An 18,797-nucleotide genomic window follows, 5' to 3' on the forward strand; every position below is an offset into this window, starting at 1 on the left:
TAATAATACGCAGATATTCAAAAACCTGACTTCTGAAGCACTCAGGTGAAGTAAATAATGCGCCCCTGATTAGGAACTTGTAATAGTTCACAAAACCGGTTTACTTTCCGACGCAAACGAATCTGGTGACATAGAAGATGCCTTACCTCACCCAGTCAGGTCGCTAACAGATGATGGATTGTGGACTCCCTTTAGGTACTTGTATCCTGAGGGGTAATCTTGTGTGTTTGACAATTGGATCCTGACTCTGAGCGCTGATGACCTCGATGTTGAGCGCCCATAAGCCCCCTGACTCTGAGGCTCTGGAGAGTTTATGAAGTTTTAAAAGGCAATTGCTCTGCTTTTTTCATCTGTTTCAGTTCTCGCTAATGGAGGGAGATGATAACACCTTTTCGGTTGGCAGGTGACGGGCGAAGCGTCATGGAATACACTCCTGGAAATTGAAATAAGAACACCGTGAATTCATTGTCCCAGGAAGGGGAAACTTTATTGACACATTCCTGGGGTCAGATACAACACATGATCACACTGACAGAACCACAGGCACACAGACACAGGCAACAGAGCATGCACAATGTCGGCATTAGTACAGTGTATATCCACCTTTCGCAGCAATGCAGGCTGCTATTCTCCCATGGAGACGATCGTAGAGATGCTGGATGTAGTCTTGTGGAACGGCTTGCCATGCCATTCCCATCTGGCGCCTCAGTTGGACCAGCGTTCGTGCTGGACGTGCAGACCGCGTGAGACGACGCTTCATCCAGTCCCAAACATGCTCAATGGGGGACAGATCCGGAGATCTTGCTGGCCAGGGTGGTTGACTTACACCTTCTAGAGCACGTTGGGTGGCACGGGATACATGCGGACGTGCATTGTCCTGTTGGAACAGCAAGTTCCCTTGCCGGTCTAGGAATGGTAGAACGATGGGTTCGATGACGGTTTGGATGTACCGTGCACTATTCAGTGTCCCCTCGACGATCACCAGTGGTGTACGGCCAGTGTAGGAGATCGCTCCCCACACCATGATGCCGGGTGTTGGCCCTGTGTGCCTCGGTCGTATGCAGTCCTGATTGTGGCGCTCACCTGCACGGCGCCAAACACGCATACGACCATCATTGGCACCAAGGCAGAAGCGACTCTCATCGCTGAAGACGACACGTCTCCATTCGTCCCTCCATTCACGCCTGTCGCGACACCACTGGAGGCGGGCTGCACGATGTTGGGGCGTGAGCGGAAGACGGCCTAACGGTGTGCGGGACCGTAGCCCAGCTTCATGGAGACGGTTGCGAATGGTCCTCGCCGATACCCCAGGAGCAACAGTGTCCCTAATTTGCTGGGAAGTGGCGGTGCGGTCCCCTACGGCACTGCGTAGGATCCTACGGTCTTGGCGTGCATCCGTGCGTCGCTGCGGTCCGGTCCCAGGTCGACGGGCACGTGCACCTTCCGCCGACCACTGGCGACAACATCGATGTACTGTGAAGACCTCACGCCCCACGTGTTGCGCAATTCGGCGGTACGTCCACCCGGCCTCCCGCATGCCCACTATACGCCCTCGCTCAAAGTCCGTCAACTGCACATACGGTTCACGTCCACGCTGTCGCGGCATGCTACCAGTGTTAAAGACTGCGATGGAGCTCCGTATGCCACGGCAAACTGGCTGACATTGACGGCGGCGGTGCACAAATGCTGCGCAGCTAGCGCCATTCGACGGGCAACACCGCGGTTCCTGGTGTGTCCGCTGTGCCGTGCGTGTGATCATTGCTTGTACAGCCCTCTCGCAGTGTCCGGAGCAAGTATGGTGGGTCTGACACACCGATGTCAATGTGTTCTTTTTTCCATTTCCAGGAGTGTAATATCCTTGGCACAGTTGAATTAAATTTTGAATCCTTCTCCTGATAGTTCGAGAGGTGGGCAAAGAAGGTCAAGATGATAACAGGCAGGTGGAATGTCAACAAAGAAGGACCACAGAAGCAGCATGTAATACAACTGCAAGACAGAGTTTAATGCTGCACACAGCATGTCCAAGGCTCTGGTGCATTAGACTGATATAGGGTGAGGGGACCGTCACTATGATGACTACGCAGAGTGGAGCAAGAGAGTATCAAGTTGGACGCAAGAGTAACTATTCAGTACACCAACTCTACAAAATACGCCCGCCACTGCTCCTGAAGGCAGGGCTGAGACACCTTACAGTCTGGGCCAGGGTGACCAAAGAAGCTGACCAGACAAGAAAAGCAGGCCAAGTGATATCAGTGCAGCCTCACAGTAGCAGTGAACACAGGCCAGTCATGCATAAATGTTACTCCTGTTCCAGTGGAGGACTCAACTCCGTTTGCAAACGTCCAGTCTGGAGGTTGGACCCATGTTGGTGTATCCTCTGTTTATCTCGTCCAACTGTCTTCAGTCTTTGACGAAACAGCAAGACTCACTGGGGGTCATAGCCACTGTGAGCCGCGATGCTGCATGTAGGTCAAGACGATGGGGAGCTGTGGGCACTATCAACCAGCAGATCTTTTGGTGGCCCAATCAGTGAGTCCAGGGAGCAGACCATTATCTTACATCGTGGGGCGCATAGCTGCTACCACCTGCCTCCTATTCCTGTGGGCAGAAATGAAATGATAATTAAATGGACACCCTAGCTGCAAACAGGCATTGATGTACTTTATTGGGGACATGTTGAAAATGTGTGCCCCGACCGGGACTCGAACCCGGGATCTCCTGCTTACATGGCAGACGCTCTATCCATCTGAGCCACCGAGGACACAGATGAATAGCGCGACTGCAGGGACTTATCCCTTGCACGCTCCCCGTGAGATCCACATTCCCAACATGTCAACACCACTACGTTCGCAGCGCGCCTAATAGATGTTTGCCCATCATACTCATTACTCGTGGCAGATTAATCTAAGTCCCGTACGAGTTCGGGCATAGCGTGTGCTTTTGCACAAGAAGGTCAATGGCCGGGAAACCATATTTTAACTACACTCCTGGAAATGGAAAAAAGAACACATTGACACCGGTGTGTCAGACCCACCATACTTGCTCTGGACACTGCGAGAGGGCTGTACAAGCAATGATCACACGCACGGCACAGCGGACACACCAGGAACCGCGGTGTTGGCCGTCGAATGGCGCTAGCTGCGCAGCATTTGTGCACCGCCGCCGTCAGTGTCAGCCAGTTTGCCGTGGCATACGGAGCTCCATCGCAGTCTTTAACACTGGTAGCATGCCGCGACAGCGTGGACGTGAACCGTATGTGCAGTTGACGGACTTTGAGCGAGGGCGTATAGTGGGCATGCGGGAGGCCGGGTGGACGTACCGCCGAATTGCTCAACACGTGGGGCGTGAGGTCTCCACAGTACATCGATGTCGTCGCCAGTGGACGGCGGAAGGTGCACGTGCCCGTCGACCTGGGACCGGACTGCAGCGACGCACGGATGCATGCCAAGACCGTAGGATCCTACGCAGTGCCGTAGGGGACCGCACCGCCACTTCCCAGCAAATTAGGGACACTGCTCCTGGGGTATCGGCGAGGACCATTCGCAACCGTCTCCATGAAGCTGGGCTACGGTCCCTCACACCGTTAGGCCGTCTTCCGCTCACGCCCCAACATCGTGCAGCCCGCCTCCAGTGGTGTCGCGACAGGCGTGAATTTAGAGACGAATGGAGACGTGTCGACTTCAGCGATGAGAGTCGCTTCTGCCTTGGTGCCAATGATGGTCGTATGCGTGTTTGGCGCCGTGCAGGTGAGCGCCACAATCAGGACTGCATACGACCGAGGCACACAGGGCCAACACCCGGCATCATGGTGTGGGGAGCGATCTCCTACACTGGCCGTACACCACTGGTGATCGTCGAGGGGACACTGAATAGTGCACGGTACATCCAAACCGTCATCGAACCCATCGTTCTACTATTCCTAGACCGGCAAGGGAACTTGCTGTTTCAACAGGACAATGCACGTCCGCATGTATCCCGTGCCACCCAACGTGCTCTAGAAGGTGTAAGTCAACTACCCTGGCCAGCAAGATATCCGGATCTGTCCCCCATTGAGCATGTTTGGGACTGGATGAAGCGTCGTCTCACGCGGTCTGCACGTCCAGCACGAACGCTGGTCCAACTGAGGCGCCAGGTGGAAATGGCATGGCAAGCCGTTCCACAGGACTACATCCAGCATCTCTACGATCGTCTCCATGGGAGAATAGCAGCCTGCATTGCTGCGAAAGGTGGATATACACTGTACTAGTGCCGACATTGTGCATGCTCTGTTGCCTGTGTCTATGTGCCTGTGGTTCTGTCAGTGTGATCATGTGATGTATCTGACCCCAGGAATGTGTCAATAAAGTTTCCCCTTCCTGGGACAATGAATTCACGGTGTTCTTATTTCAATTTCCAGGAGTGTATATATGACGGTAGTATCTGTTCCCGAAAGAACAGTTACCGTGGATGACCATGCAGCTTGCTAGAAATGAAATGATAATTAAATGGACACCCTAGCTGCAAACAGGCGTTGATGTACTTCATTGGGGACATGTTGAAAATGTGGGCAGACTTCTTTGCTGCCAGCTGTTCTCCTGTCGGCTGGCAGCAGCGTGAATCCGCACAACTTCATGCAATTTTTGCAGAGCTGGTGGTGCCTTTTCTACTCGCGGTCTATGTTAAGGTAAGGCATGCCCTGGTTATCCACTTTCCGGAACTGCTATTGGCCACGGCCAGCGGGAACGACGCTGCCTGCCTAGTGTGGCCAGTGGCCTTCTGATGTCACTGGGCGCTGACGGCTGACGCTGCCGTTTCAGCCACTGCTGATATCGAGGCTGCCTACTGCGCACTGATGTCGCCACATGCCTGGCATAACGCACGCCACTGCTGCCCTGCTGCCGCAAATGGCATAAGAATCAAGACACACGCGTGTCTTGGAGCAACAGAGTGTTAATGATGTCTCACTAGCGCCATCGGGCGTCTGGCAGGCCGTCACCATCGAAACACTGCTCACCGACGTCCAAGTGTAATAGTCTATCTAGAGGCTGAACTCAGCAACCTACCATTACCGTGTAGCGCAGCGTCCGGGTCCCGGGCGTTACAGGTCCTTGTTGTTGTAGCGTTTATTGCAAACAGGCACATGGTGAGTCAGAATATTGTGCATTGCTCTTACGTCTCAATCCATTCTCTTGGAGAGCATATTGCGACGTTATTACCTCTTGCTGAAGAGGTAAGGCGTGACAATTCACTTGGAGACGGGGTCTTCACTTATCATTGGTTGAGCGCAACATGGGTGTATATGGTAGCGTTACCTTTCATTGGTCAAAATGTTGAGTCAGATACTGCACTGCTGCTTACGAGAGAGTTGGTTGGTGGTCGTAGGCGCAAGCCCTCGCGAGTGCAAGGTCGCGGTTTGCCATAGTTGATAGCAGGAGTTGTAGTTTGTTCACTCAGAATATGCTTAAGGGTTATTAAAAAGTAATTGAGACAAGAGGTACTGTGATCGATTTTATAATTTGCGAGTTGCGTACATGACTTACGGAGCAATCAGTCGAGTACAATGTTGTGTAATGTCTCGTGAGTGTATTTTGAACAGCGTTGTGGCAAGAATTGTACGCTCAATAAATTAATGGTGTCACTTGGAAAGAATTTATGTGCTGTTTACTGGAAAGTATACCAGCTTTTTTACAGATCAGTTTCAGTCACCACTTCATAAGTAGAAGCAGGGCCGTGCGTGGTCTTCTGAGAGAAGAATTTCAACTTTAGAAGACGAAAAATGAGCGTATAGAACTGTGCATTACATGCCTGATGCTGTACGCCTCCAATTCCAGCCCTCACGTCGACAGTCAGACTTTCAAAACCAGCCATCCTAGAACGTCTTTTGGAGCAGAGGTGTTGTGGTATGATAGGCCGATTATACGCCCACATGGAAAACTAGGGGGGAGATGGACACTTTACCACCTTCCGAATACTAGAAGATCACAGTGGCTGGACTTTTTCATTCTCGAACCTTAATACATCAAGATGTGTCGTTTTGGATGTGGGAGGTAAGTGATCTGACCTCATTTATTGTGTGAGGGGGACGTGGTCTTGATAGTAATTAGTCTTCACCAGCGGGACCTCATTGTTTGACGGCCTGGCTTACGAAGCCTGGGTTAGACGCTTTGTGTCTATGTCATTTGACCAAGGAAAAACCGAGCGAGGTGGTGCAGTGGTTAGAACACTGGACTCGCATTCGGGAAGAGGACGCTTCAAACCCGCGCCTGGCCATCCTGATAGGTTTTCTGTGATTTCATTAAACCGCTTCAGGCAAATGCCGGGATGGTTCTTTTGAAAGGGCACGGCCGACTTCCTTTCCCATCCTTCTCTAAATCCGATGGGACGATGACCTCGCTGTTTGGTCCCCTCCCCCAAATCAACCAACGAACCAAGGGGAAAACTGTAGCATCACCGCCTCTGTGTGCTTCCTCACGAGCACTAGGTGGTGAGATGAGGAACCTACTGGCTAGTGTCTAAAGGAGATCCTCCTCTGAACGTTTTGTAAGCCTGTAGTCTTTTGCCTTTTGGTATACTGCCCTCCATTTTTTTTCTAATAGTGATGATATTTTCCTTTCTGCAAAACTTTTAATTTAACTTTAATATGTTTTTGTATAGTCTAGTCTGAGTCTGCCCATACTATTTTCCCTACTGCAGCACCTTTCATCTACTGGTGAAAGATGCCGTAGCATATGTCCCAGTAACCTGTCCTGCCTCTGGTAAGAGCCTTCCATAGACTTCTTTTCTCACCCCTTCACTAGCACTCATTTTAAACAGTAATGTTTCTGAGTTGTATCCTTTTAGTGGTGTTGGAGTTCCATAGAGGAGGCAAGCTTGAACCTACTGCAGTTGGTGTTTAAACACATGCCTTTCATGTCCCCATGCATAATTACTCACGTGGAAAATCATTCCAGGTGTCTCAGCTTGACCGCTAACAGATGGTCCCAATCTCAATTTTCTGTCCTTCTCTGCCTAGTTAGAATACAGTTTATGATGACTCGACTCGCAATGGCAGTGACGTAGAGACTGGTGAAACAATCATGCGTTTCCTTTGGCCGAAGATGGCGGAGTTCACGAAGTGAATGTCTAAGCAAAAGGAAATTCCAGAGAGTACCTAAAGTCGTAAGGACGTAACAAACAGTCCAGAGAGGAATGCGAATTGAAAAACGAACACAGCCAAAGTCAATCACTCTACTATGAATGGCAGATCAAAGGCTTAAGAGAACAGCGAGGAATTGATGCGCAAATGTTGGGCTACAGTATGTACTGACAATCTCGCGTCAGTGGGAGGGCCAGGTGACAATCTCGTGCTGGCGACACCCTGCGCGAGAGAACGCTGTGATCGTGCCACAAGTCCGCGTATCTCTGACTTTGTCATGCTGGACGAGAAATCCGAATTACTGTCTCATACTAAAACCAACAATTACCATCTTGTTGGTGAAGCGTCCGATGAACCATCCTACAAGAGGCGTTCAATAAGTAATGCAACACATTTTTTGTCTCGGTGAATTTCGGTTGAAAAAATGCGGAATTTGTTGTGGGACATGGTGGAATATTTTCGCTTCAGCCCCTATAGTTTGCTGAAGTTCCGACAGGTGACAGCGCTGTTGGTAGCCCTCAAAGTGGCGGCTGTAACGGAGTTGCGTTCCAAGGAGAGCTGTCTGTGAGTTTGTGTTGGCGGAAGGCCAGAGCATCGCAGGTATTCATAGGAGCTTGCAGAATGTCTACGGAGACCTGACAGTGACCAAAAGCTCGATGAGTCGTTGAGCAAGGCGTTTGTCATCGTTCCAACAAGGTCGCGCAAACCTGTCCGTCCGATCTCCCACGTGCCGTGGGACTCCTGCATTGTCGGAGCGTGCGGACACTCTCATTCGAGGTGATCGACGGATCACAATCGAACTGCTCGCTGCACAACTGGACGTCTCTGTTGGTAATGCTGACACACTTGTCCACCAGTTGGAGTACTCGAAGGTATGTACCGTCGCGTTTCTCGCCGACTAACGAAAGACCATAAAAAGTAACGACGGACGATCTGTACGGAATTGCTTGCACGTTACGAGGCTGATCGTGATAATTTTTGTCGAACATCGTCACAGGCGATGAAACATGGCTTCATCACTTCAAATCGGTAACAAGACGGCAATCTGTGGAGTGGCGCCACAGCATCTCTCCCCCGATGAAAAAGTTCGAAGCCGCATCCTCAGTCGGTAAAGTCTCGGCGACGGTCTTCTGGGACTCTGAAACAGTTACTCTGTTTGATGCCCTCCCTCATGGTGCAACAATCAACTCTGAAGACTACTGTGCTACCCTCAAGAAATTGAAGAAACGACTTCAGCGTGTTCGTCGCTACAAAAATGCAAACTAACTTCTCCTTCTCCATGACAACGCAGGGCCTCACAGAAGTCTGCGCACATGGGAGGAGCTCACAAAAGTTCAGTGGACAGTTCTTCTTCGTCCATCCTACGTCGCACCTACCGACTTCCGTCTGTTGGGCTCAATGAAGGATGTCGTCGGCAGGAAGCATTTATTGCGCAAGAAGACGTTGGCTCCGACGACGACTAGTCGAGTGGTACCACGAGGGCACACATGCCATCCCAGAAAGGTTGCGTAAGGCCCTCACATTGAACGAACATTGTGTTTAAAACACAGGGCTTTGCAGCCAAAAGAATGGGGAATAATATGTTGTATTGAAATCCTGAGTAAAATCAACGTACTTTCAGAAGAAAACTATGTTGCATTGCTTACCGAAACTCCTCGTACATCTACGTACGTATTCCGCATTTCATCATACTGACTTGTACTACCACTTTTGATTCCTTACAAAGTTTAAGAAAAGCAACAATGACCTGTGAATCCTTGTTGTACACTCCTGGAAATGGAAAAAAGAACACATTGACACCGGTGTGTCAGACCCATCATACTTGCTCCAGACACTGCGAGAGGGCTGTAGAAGCAATGATCACACGCACGGCACAGCGGACACACCAGGAACCGCGGTGTTGCCCGTCGAATGGCGCTAGCTGCGCAGCATTTGTGCACCTCCGCCGTCAGTGTCAGCCAGTTTGCCGTGGCATACGGAGCTCCATCGCAGACTTTAACACTGGTAGCATGCCGCGACAGCGTGGACGTGAACCGTATGTGCAGTTGACGGACTTTGAGCGAGGGCGTATAGTGGACATGCGGGAGGCCGGGTGGACGTACCGCCGAATTGCTCAACACGTGGGGCGTGAGGTCTCCACAGTACATCGATGTTGTCGCCAGTGGTCGGCGGAAGGTGTACGTGCCCGTCGACCTGGGACCGGACCGCAGCGACGCACGGATGCACGCCAAGACCGTAGGATCCTACGCAGTGCCGTAGGGGACCGCACCGCCACTTCCCAGCAAATTAGGGACACTGTTGCTCCTGGGGTATCGGCGAGGACCATTCGCAACCGTCTCCATGAAGCTGGGCTACGGTCCCGCACACCGTTAGGCCGTCTTCCGCTCACGCCCCAACATCGTGCAGCCCGCCTCCAGTGGTGTCGCGACAGGCGTGAATGGAGGGACGAATGGAGACGTGTCGTCTTCAGCGATGAGAGTCGCTTCTGCCTTGGTGCCAATGATGGTCGTATGCGTGTTTGGCGCCGTGCAGGTGAGCGCCACAATCAAGACTGCATACGACCGAGGCACACAGGGCCAACACCCGGCATCATGGTGTGGGGAGCGATCTCCTACACTGGCCGTACACCACTGGTGATCGTCGAGGGGACACTGAATAGTGCACGGTACATCCAAACCGTCATCGAACCCATCGTTCTACCATTCCTAGACCGGCAAGGGAACTTGCTGTTTCAACAGGACAATGCACGTCCGCATGTATCCCGTGCCACCCAACGTGCTCTAGAAGGTGTAAGTCAACCACCCTGGCCAGCAAGATCTCCGGATCTGTCCCCAATTGAGCATGTTTGGGACTGGATGAAGCGTCGTCTCACGCGGTCTGCACGTCCAGCACGAACGCTGGTCCAACTGAGGCGCCAGGTGGAAATGGCATGGCAAGCCGTTCCACAGGACTACATCCAGCATCTCTACGATCGTCTCCATGGGAGAATAGCAGCCTGCATTGCTGCGAAAGGTGGATATACACTGTACTAGTGCCGACATTGTGCATGCTCTGTTGCCTGTGTCTATGTGCCTGTGGTTCTGTCAGTGTGATCATGTGATGTATCTGATCCCAGGAATGTGACAATAAAGTTTCCCCTTCCTGGGACAGTGAATTCACGGTGTTCTTATTTCAATTTCCAGGAGTGTATAAATACAAAAAAACCATGTTTGAGATTGGCTGCCATACGATTCTGCAGCCTCGAGAGTGCGTATCGCGAGGGATTATCAGAAATTAAACAAGGGGATTTAGAGCTCGCACGGAGGCATATAGGTAGTCATTTTCCCTCGTTCCTTACATGAATAGAATTGGAAGGCAGTGGCTAATATTAGTACAGAGTAAACCCCACCTTGTACTACACAGCAAATGTGAAATGTGTACGCAGATATTCGCCTCAAATTCAGTTTCAACTCACTGTACACCAGAAGCAATGTAAGGGTCTTGGTCTTTAAGAGAGTGGCCTTGGTGTACCTGCATACGTTATCTGATCAACAGCATCCGGACACCGCTGTGAAAAGCGAGACAGACCACTAGATGTGACCATAGGCATACTCGCCACTATCAGAGGAGGCGGGAAGTACTGAGCTGCCAGCAGAGGAGCAGCTACAGCAGAAGGGTCGATCAGGAGACGTCAGTGACTTGGAACGTGGACTAGTCATCTGAGTCTACCTGTATATCAGATCCATCAGGAACATTGCAGCCCTTCTACAGCTGCTCAGTCAACAGTTGGTGATGTGATTGCGAAACGGAAACGCAAAGAATAACAGTTCTATAAGGCGACACACACAGCCATGTATAACAGCAAAAGTGCGATAAGAAATAATGTCCCTCTCATTGTAGGCTTCCAATCCAGCAAGAGGTGTGTCAGTACCTCTCAAAACAGCAATTGTTAACCATGCATTGCCACTAACTACTTCTGTTGTAGTACAAGAAAATTGAATCTTGCAACCAACAAAAGTAATAGGTCCTTGTAGCAACTCCTGTTGACCAGTCTCATTTGGTGTTATTGAAAATGTATCCACTGTCTTGTACACTGGCATTCTGCTCCTCCTTGCATATCTTCTACGGCGGTAAGGCATGGCTGTGTGCTCCGTGCGGCTGCCTCGAGTCGAATGAGCATGCTGCTGCCTCAGAACAGGATGCGAACTTCCTGCCCCCACTGGCGCGCACAGCGCCAGCGCGCCTTATCAGGGAACTTCCGGTTGCGCAATCTTGATTTTTCAGCAACACGGGCCTAGTAATACTAGGGCCCGTGTTGCGCTCTCTCTCGCACACTCGCGCAGCTGCCTCGCTCAGCGGCTAAGTCCGCTTCAAGGTCATGCGCCTATAAGGCGACACACACAGCCATGTATAACTCAGCGGCTAAGTCCGTTTCAAGGTCATGCGCCTATAAGGCGACACACACAGCCATGTATAACTCAGCGGCTAAGTCCGCTTCAAGGTCATGCGCCTATAAGGCGACACACACAGCCATGTGTGTGTCGCCTTATAGGCGCATGACCTTGAAGCGGACTTAGCCGCTGAGCGAGGCAGCTGCGCGAGTGTGCGAGAGAGAGCGCAACACGGGCCCTAGTATTACTAGGCCCGTGTTGCTGAAAAATCAAGATTGCGCAACCGGAAGTTCCCTGATAAGGCGCGCTGGCGCTGTGCGCGCCGGTGGGGGCGGGAAGTTCGCATCCTGTTCTGAGGCAGCAGCATGCTCATTCGACTCGAGGCAGCTGCACGGAGCACACAGCCATGCCTTACTGCCGTAGAAGATATGCAAGGAGGAGCAGAATGCCAGTGTACAAGACAGTGGATACATTTTCAATAACACCAAATGAGACTGGTCAACAGGAGTTGCTACAAGGACCTATTACTTTTGTTGGTTGCAAGATTCAATTTTCTTGTACCAGACCAGGCTGGCCTAGTGTAATGACGGACAGCGACCATCGAGCATCGCGGAGGGTGACTTCAAAAAGTCACAAGAAATCAGCGGAGGAATCACTCGTCAGATGCAAAGTGCCACCAGCAGTCCAGCTAGCATTATGACTGTGCGTAGGGAGTTAAAAAGAATACGGTACAATTATCGAGCAGCTACTCATCAGTATCTGAAGTCAATGTTAACCGGTGCTTGATGTGGTGCAAAGAGCGGCGCACTGGACTGTCGATGACTGCCGGAAAAGTGTGATTTGGAGCGATGAATCACTCTCTACCGTGTTGCAATCCGATAGGAGAGTTTGGAATTGGCGAGTGCCTCCAGAACGTTGCCTACCATCATCTCAACTAGTAACAATAGTGGCATACAGAGAAGATGGTGCTACGGTATGGGGGTGATATTCGTGGTTACTGTGTGGTCCCCTTATTGCTCTCAAGAAAATGCTAATTGAGGGAGACTGTGAACACATGTTTGTAACCCTCTCGTAAAGCAGCGTCTGTGAGTCAACAGTCTGTGGACAACATTCCTTCAATGGATTGGTCTGCCATAGGTCCCGACCTGAATCCACTGGGATCAGTTAAAACGTCCACTTCGCTCCCGACCGCAACGTGGAGAATCCTACCTCCTCTGATTTCTGCTCTTGAGGAAATGTGGCCCGCCATCCCACTCCAGACAGTCAGACACCTCACTGAAAGTGCCACCACAGAGTTTAAGCCGTCATAAATGCGGACATTCCCCATATTAATGTCCACTAATAAGGGTGCGAATACTTGATCGTACTCTACACGCTGTATTCTTAAGGTGGATGTAGCCACTACAGTGATATTCAATGAAACAAATAGTCTTAAAATTCTCTCCCCTGATTGAAATTTTTAAATGATTCGATGCCATCACAATGTAATCCGGATGAATTTGCCCCCTTACGATTTAATATTCTGTAACTTCCTTTCAATTTATATTTATATCAGATCACAATCGGGTTATTAATAATTTCATACTGGCTAGCACAACGTACTAACAACTTCTGTAGCACTCCATGCCTGGGAGTTAATTAGAGCGTGAGCATTCCATTGCGGAAGCAACATTACGCAACCATACACACACACGGTATATTTTACAAACACCTCGGGGGTTTACTGCAGTCTTACTAGTTAGTCACTTAGTCTCATCATTTCACTAAGATATGCCTTCATAGTCATACGGTATGCAAAACATCATTTACTTACGTGCTCTTCGAGACAGTCGGAATTCATGCTGAATGTCGTTCCACTGCCCTGAGTACACAGGCGTAACTGAAAAAGAAAAGCGAAGTAATTAGCATTCAGTATGAGACAGAAAGTTACACGTTGTTTTATATAAACCGCTCGTATGAAGATAATGTGTATTACATGTGTCTCACTATCATAAACTGGATGTCGCAGCAGTTGTTACGCCTGTGTCAGAGGTATCTATTTTGGGTAAATCGAAGATTGGGAGGATGATCGACGTGGATACGCTACCTAACTCAGTGTAAGTGAACTTTGTGTATGAGGTCCTAGAACCTCACACAACATATTCGTTAAATATAAATGTAGGCTTCTGCGGCCATTGTCTCCTTCTGAAGAAGGTCACTTGCAACAGGGACCGAAATGTCTGTAGTTTTATGTATTGACAAGGCGGTCACAAACCCAGAAAATTTTTATTGAATATGTATTGGTTGTTTTATTGCCATTTTTTGTTGAGTTTGTTAGGGTATCTTGGCTTACAAGAATCTTTAAAGTTTATTATTTGTTCTTGCTGTGCATGTGCGTCAGTAAGAGCAGCAACTCGGCAGTAGTCAAGTTGCAGTTGCGTTCTGACTTCGCAGTCGGTTAAGACGTGCGCTCGTTGACATGTGTGTATCTTACACCGCTTACTACTGTTTCAAATAGGAGAATCCGAATTATATTAATTAGCCGCATCAGAAAATTTTCATGAACTGAAGCATCAGCATAAAAAGTTTCATTGGGAGTTGTGGCATACAGGCGATATTAAGACGTAATGCAAATTAATTGTCGGTTACGTGAAACAAACTAGAAAATAAAAAAGTGAAATTTGTTATCTGTAATTGACTATTCTAAATGATAAACTTCACTCTTTGTAACGTCGTCCGATCCTAGTTAAAACCATTTCACAACGATATTAAAGCTAAACGGATATTTAACCGATTGTTTGAGAAAGGAGTTGAGCAGGTGAACTAGTAACAGAAAATTCATGGATTAGATTAGATTAGATTTACTTTCATTCCAATTGATCCGTAGTGAGGAGTTCCACCAGGATCTGGAACATGTCAGAAAAACAATAATACATGACAAATATTTACAACTGAAACAAATAAGCTAATGTACCTTCCACAGGTCCCAAGTGGAATGATCGTCATTTTTTTAATGAACACTATAAGAAAGAATCATTTTACAAAAACTAATGCACTGAATTTAAAATAAAAAAGTTTTATATTAATAAGGTAATAAATATGTCATAGAACTACTATAATAATTATTTACAATGAACACATTACTGCACTGAAATGCTGCAGAAGTTAGATTGTACTTACACACACACACACACACACACACACACACACACACACACACAAACACACACACACACACTTATTTACAATGAAACATTACTGCATTGGAATTGTGCAGAAGTTAAAAAATCACTTGGTTCTGAGAAATTCATCAATGGAGTAGGAGTTGGCCACCAATAAAGCCTTTAGACTTCTCTTAAACTGAATTTCATTGGTTGTTAAGCTTTTTATGGCTGCTGGCAAGTTATTGAAAATGTGTGTTCCTGAATAATGCATACATTTTTGAGCAAGACTAAGTGACTGACTTTACATCCTTGTGAAGATTATTCTTATTTTTAGTATTGATTCCATGAATTGAGCTGTTGGTTTGAAAAAGTGGTATATTTTTAATGACAAATTTCAGTAAGGAATAAATACATTGGGAAACAGTAGTTAGTATCCCTAGTTCCCTAATCTCCAACCCGGCCGGCAATCGAACCCGGGCCCGCTGCACGAGAGGTAAGCACGTTACCACCCAGCTAAGCGGGCAGAAGCTAGTTTGTACTGTGTAAACAAACTGGCCTGTGTAAAAATTGGGACTCTGTACGGGTACTGATGACCGCACATTTGAGCGCCCCACAAACCAAACATCATCCCGAACATGTGTCCAGAAATGTATCGTTGCCACAGTAGATGGTGCTGACGAATGACTGTTCATCCGACCACGTGCTGTGTGTTCCTTGTGTGTTGTAGGCTGTGTGGTTGACGTAGCTTATTGCAAGCAGCAGAATGGTCCGATACTCATGTTGGGAACAAACCGAGATGGTGTTTGTGTACTGCCAAGCAGATGAAAAACTGTCGAGAGGCAGCACAGCTGTGCCAAAACAAATACCCTCACAGACGCCAACAGCATCATTCAACATTTCAAGAGCTTTTCGGGCGTTTGTGTGATCATGTGTCCTTTCAGACAGACGAACGTTCAGGGAAGCAGTGGACTGTGCGTACACCAGATCTGGAGGACTGTGTTCTACAGGATATTGAGACGAACACTAGTATAAGCTCCAGGCAAGTGGCCCGCCAACCTGATGTAAGCCAAAGTACGATTACGTGTATCGTGCATGACACTGCATCCGATGGAGGCCATTTCCAACATACACTCCTGGAAATGGAAAAAAGAACACATTGACACCGGTGTGTCAGACCCATCATACTTGCTCCGGACACTGCGAGAGGGCTGTACAAGCAATGATCACACGCACGGCACAGCGGACACACCAGGAACCGCGGTGTTGGCCGTCGAATGGCGCTAGCTGCGCAGCATTTGTGCACCGCCGCCGTCAGTGTCAGCCAGTTTGCCGTGGCATACGGAGCTCCATCGCAGTCTTTAACACTGGTAGCATGCCGCGACAGCGTGGACGTGAACCGTATGTGCAGTTGACGGACTTTGAGCGAGGGCGTATAGTGGGCATGCGGGAGGCCGGGTGGACGTACCGCCGAATTGCTCAACACGTGGGGCGTGAGGTCTCCACAGTACATCGATGTTGTCGCCAGTGGTCGGCGGAAGGTGCACGTGCCCGTCGACCTGGGACCGGACCGCAGCGACGCACGGATGCACGCCAAGACCGTAGGATCCTACGCAGTGCCGTAGGGGACCGCACCGCCACTTCCCAGCAAATTAGGGACACTGTTGCTCCTGGGGTATCGGCGAGGACCATTCGCAACCGTCTCCATGAAGCTGGGCTACGGTCCCGCACACCGTTAAGCCGTCTTCCGCTCACGCCCCAACATCGTGCAGCCCGCCTCCAGTGGTGTCGCGACAGGCGTGAATGGAGGGACGAATGGAGACGTGTCGTCTTCAGCGATGAGAGTCGCTTCTACCTTGGTGCCAATGATGGTCGTATGCGTGTTTGGCGCCGTGCAGGTGAGCGCCACAATCAGGACTGCATACGACCGAGGCACACAGGGCCAACACCCGGCATCATGGTGTGGGGAGCGATCTCCTACACTGGCCGTACACCACTGGTGATCGTCGAGGGACACTGAATAGTGCACGGTACATGCAAACCGTCATCGAACCCATCGTTCTACCATTCCTAGACCGGCAAGGGAACTTGCTGTTCCAACAGGACAATGCACGTCCGCATGTATCCCGTGCCACCCAACGTGCTCTAGAAGGTGTAAGTCAACTACCCTGGCCAGCAAGATCTCCGGATCTGTCCCCCATTGAGCATGTTTGGGACTGGATGAAGCGTCGTCTCACGCGGTCTGCACGTCCAGCACGAACGCTGGTCCAACTGAGGCGCCAGGTGTAAATGGCATGGCAAGCCGTTCCACAGGACTACATCCAGCATCTCTACGATCGTCTCCATGGGAGAATAGCAGCCTGCATTGCTGCGAAAGGTGGATATACACTGTACTAGTGCCGACATTGTGCATGCTCTGTTGCCTGTGTCTATGTGCCTGTGGTTCTGTCAGTGTGATCATGTGATGTATCTGACCCCAGGAATGTGTCAATAAAGTTTCCCCTTCCTGGGACAATGAATTCACGGTGTTCTTATTTCAATTTCCAGGAGTGTATGTTGTGCCATGGATGCGATGCAGCGTTGTACTGTGTTCCGGTACGATTTGTTGGTGCAGACTGGCTAAACAAGGGACTGGTTGATAGGATAGATCCTGAGGTACCAAGGAATTGTTAGTTTAATAACGGAAGAAAGTGTGGAGGGGTAAATATTGTGGAGAGAGGCCAAGGGATGAATACAGTAAGCAAGTTCAAATGGACGTAGTCTGCGGTAATAACTCGTCTTGGCTAGCTGCATAAAACCAGTTTCTACACCTGGAGGACCTAAAAGGTTATGAATGTTTCTTTTAATTAACTGTTAATTAAAATACGAACACTGAGAGAGATTTTTCACTGATACCTACGACAGTATTGTTGTTGTTGTTGTTATTGTTGTGCTCCTCTTCAGCACAACAATAAGAACAACAACAACAATACTGTCGTAGGTATCAGTGAAAAATCTCTCTCAGTGTTCGTATTTTAATTAACAACAATAACAACAACAACAATACTGTCGTAGGTTATCAGTGAAAAATCTCTCTCAGTGTTCGTATTTTAATTAACAGTTAATTAAAAGAAACGTTCATAATCTTTGAGGTTCTCCAGGTGTAGACACGTACCTAGAGGGCCAGCCAGGAAATGAAGGCGTCATCGTCGGTACCTTGGTGGTGTCGCGACTGCAGTACGTCTACAGCCCATTACGTTGTGCCCACAACGCGAGTCATAGTCCAAATCAGTGACTTTCTATCTTCCTTACGAGTACTGACACCCTGCCCAGATCTGCGCTTTTCAACGTTCCGGCTACTCACCGTCGTTGTCAGACTTTGAAGTGTGACAAAATTTGCTTATTTCAAATATCTTTGGATTTTCATGTTTCTAGGACTCGCGATAATAGTGCTCCTGACGACTCATTGCTTTGGACACGATTTCGAGAAGAATACTTTTGGAATCGTGCCTCACACCATCTATGACAACCTAGCATCAGAACAGTATTTGGATTTCAGATGTTCCTGTGTTATACGAATCAACGTAAAGCAGTGGGCCTCAAAATAACTGACGGCAGAGCTGTGCAAAATTAGACACGTGCAGAATTATATTCACTACCTCCGTTTACTCCATTCAAACATAACGTCAGAGGTTTGGACACACATCTTCAACGACTCCTACAGATCTTCAGTGCTGTTCAGAAGACAGATGCAGACGTGATCAGAGGCTCAGAATCACCTCACACACCCTCTTCTGAGAAAGAGGAAACGTGACTCACAATGAGCTGAACGAGTCACGTGATTCTTCCCGTGCGTCAAACGCAAAACGTAACTATTGGGAAGTTAACTGGTTGTTCAAGGACTATGAGACTGTCTTGGTAACTAGTGACCTTGTTGTAACTGAAACTTAGGCGTAATTAAATAAACTGCAAACGTTAGGAAAAACTAATGCAGTCGTACCAGACGTAGACTTAGAAGTTTTTTGTACATAGCTTATCTAAATCAGAACGCGACTGAAAAAAACAGCGTTGTACTTCTGCTTCTTCATCTGCCACTGCTAGGCGTAACCTGGCGTTGTAGAAGAAGATAGTGAAGAAAACGCTCGTTGTTTTAGTCGTATTCTAATTTAGAAATATTATGTATAAAAAATAAGA

The 18,797-nt window shown here is 48.9% G+C and overlaps 1 protein-coding gene and 1 non-coding gene across 2 annotated transcripts in view; both read right to left on the bottom strand.

The window, feature by feature from the left end:
• LOC126092656 (radial spoke head 1 homolog) overlaps positions 1-18,797 on the bottom strand; it is a 179,756-nt gene that overhangs the window by 11,416 nt on the left and 149,543 nt on the right. The window lies entirely within an intron of this gene.
• Trnat-ugu (transfer RNA threonine (anticodon UGU)) lies at positions 2,688-2,761 on the bottom strand. The gene has a single exon. It is a non-coding gene; the product is annotated as a tRNA-Thr (tRNA).

Source organism: Schistocerca cancellata, chromosome 7, assembly GCF_023864275.1.
Source record: "Schistocerca cancellata isolate TAMUIC-IGC-003103 chromosome 7, iqSchCanc2.1, whole genome shotgun sequence".
Classification (NCBI taxonomy): Eukaryota; Metazoa; Arthropoda; class Insecta; order Orthoptera; family Acrididae; genus Schistocerca; species Schistocerca cancellata.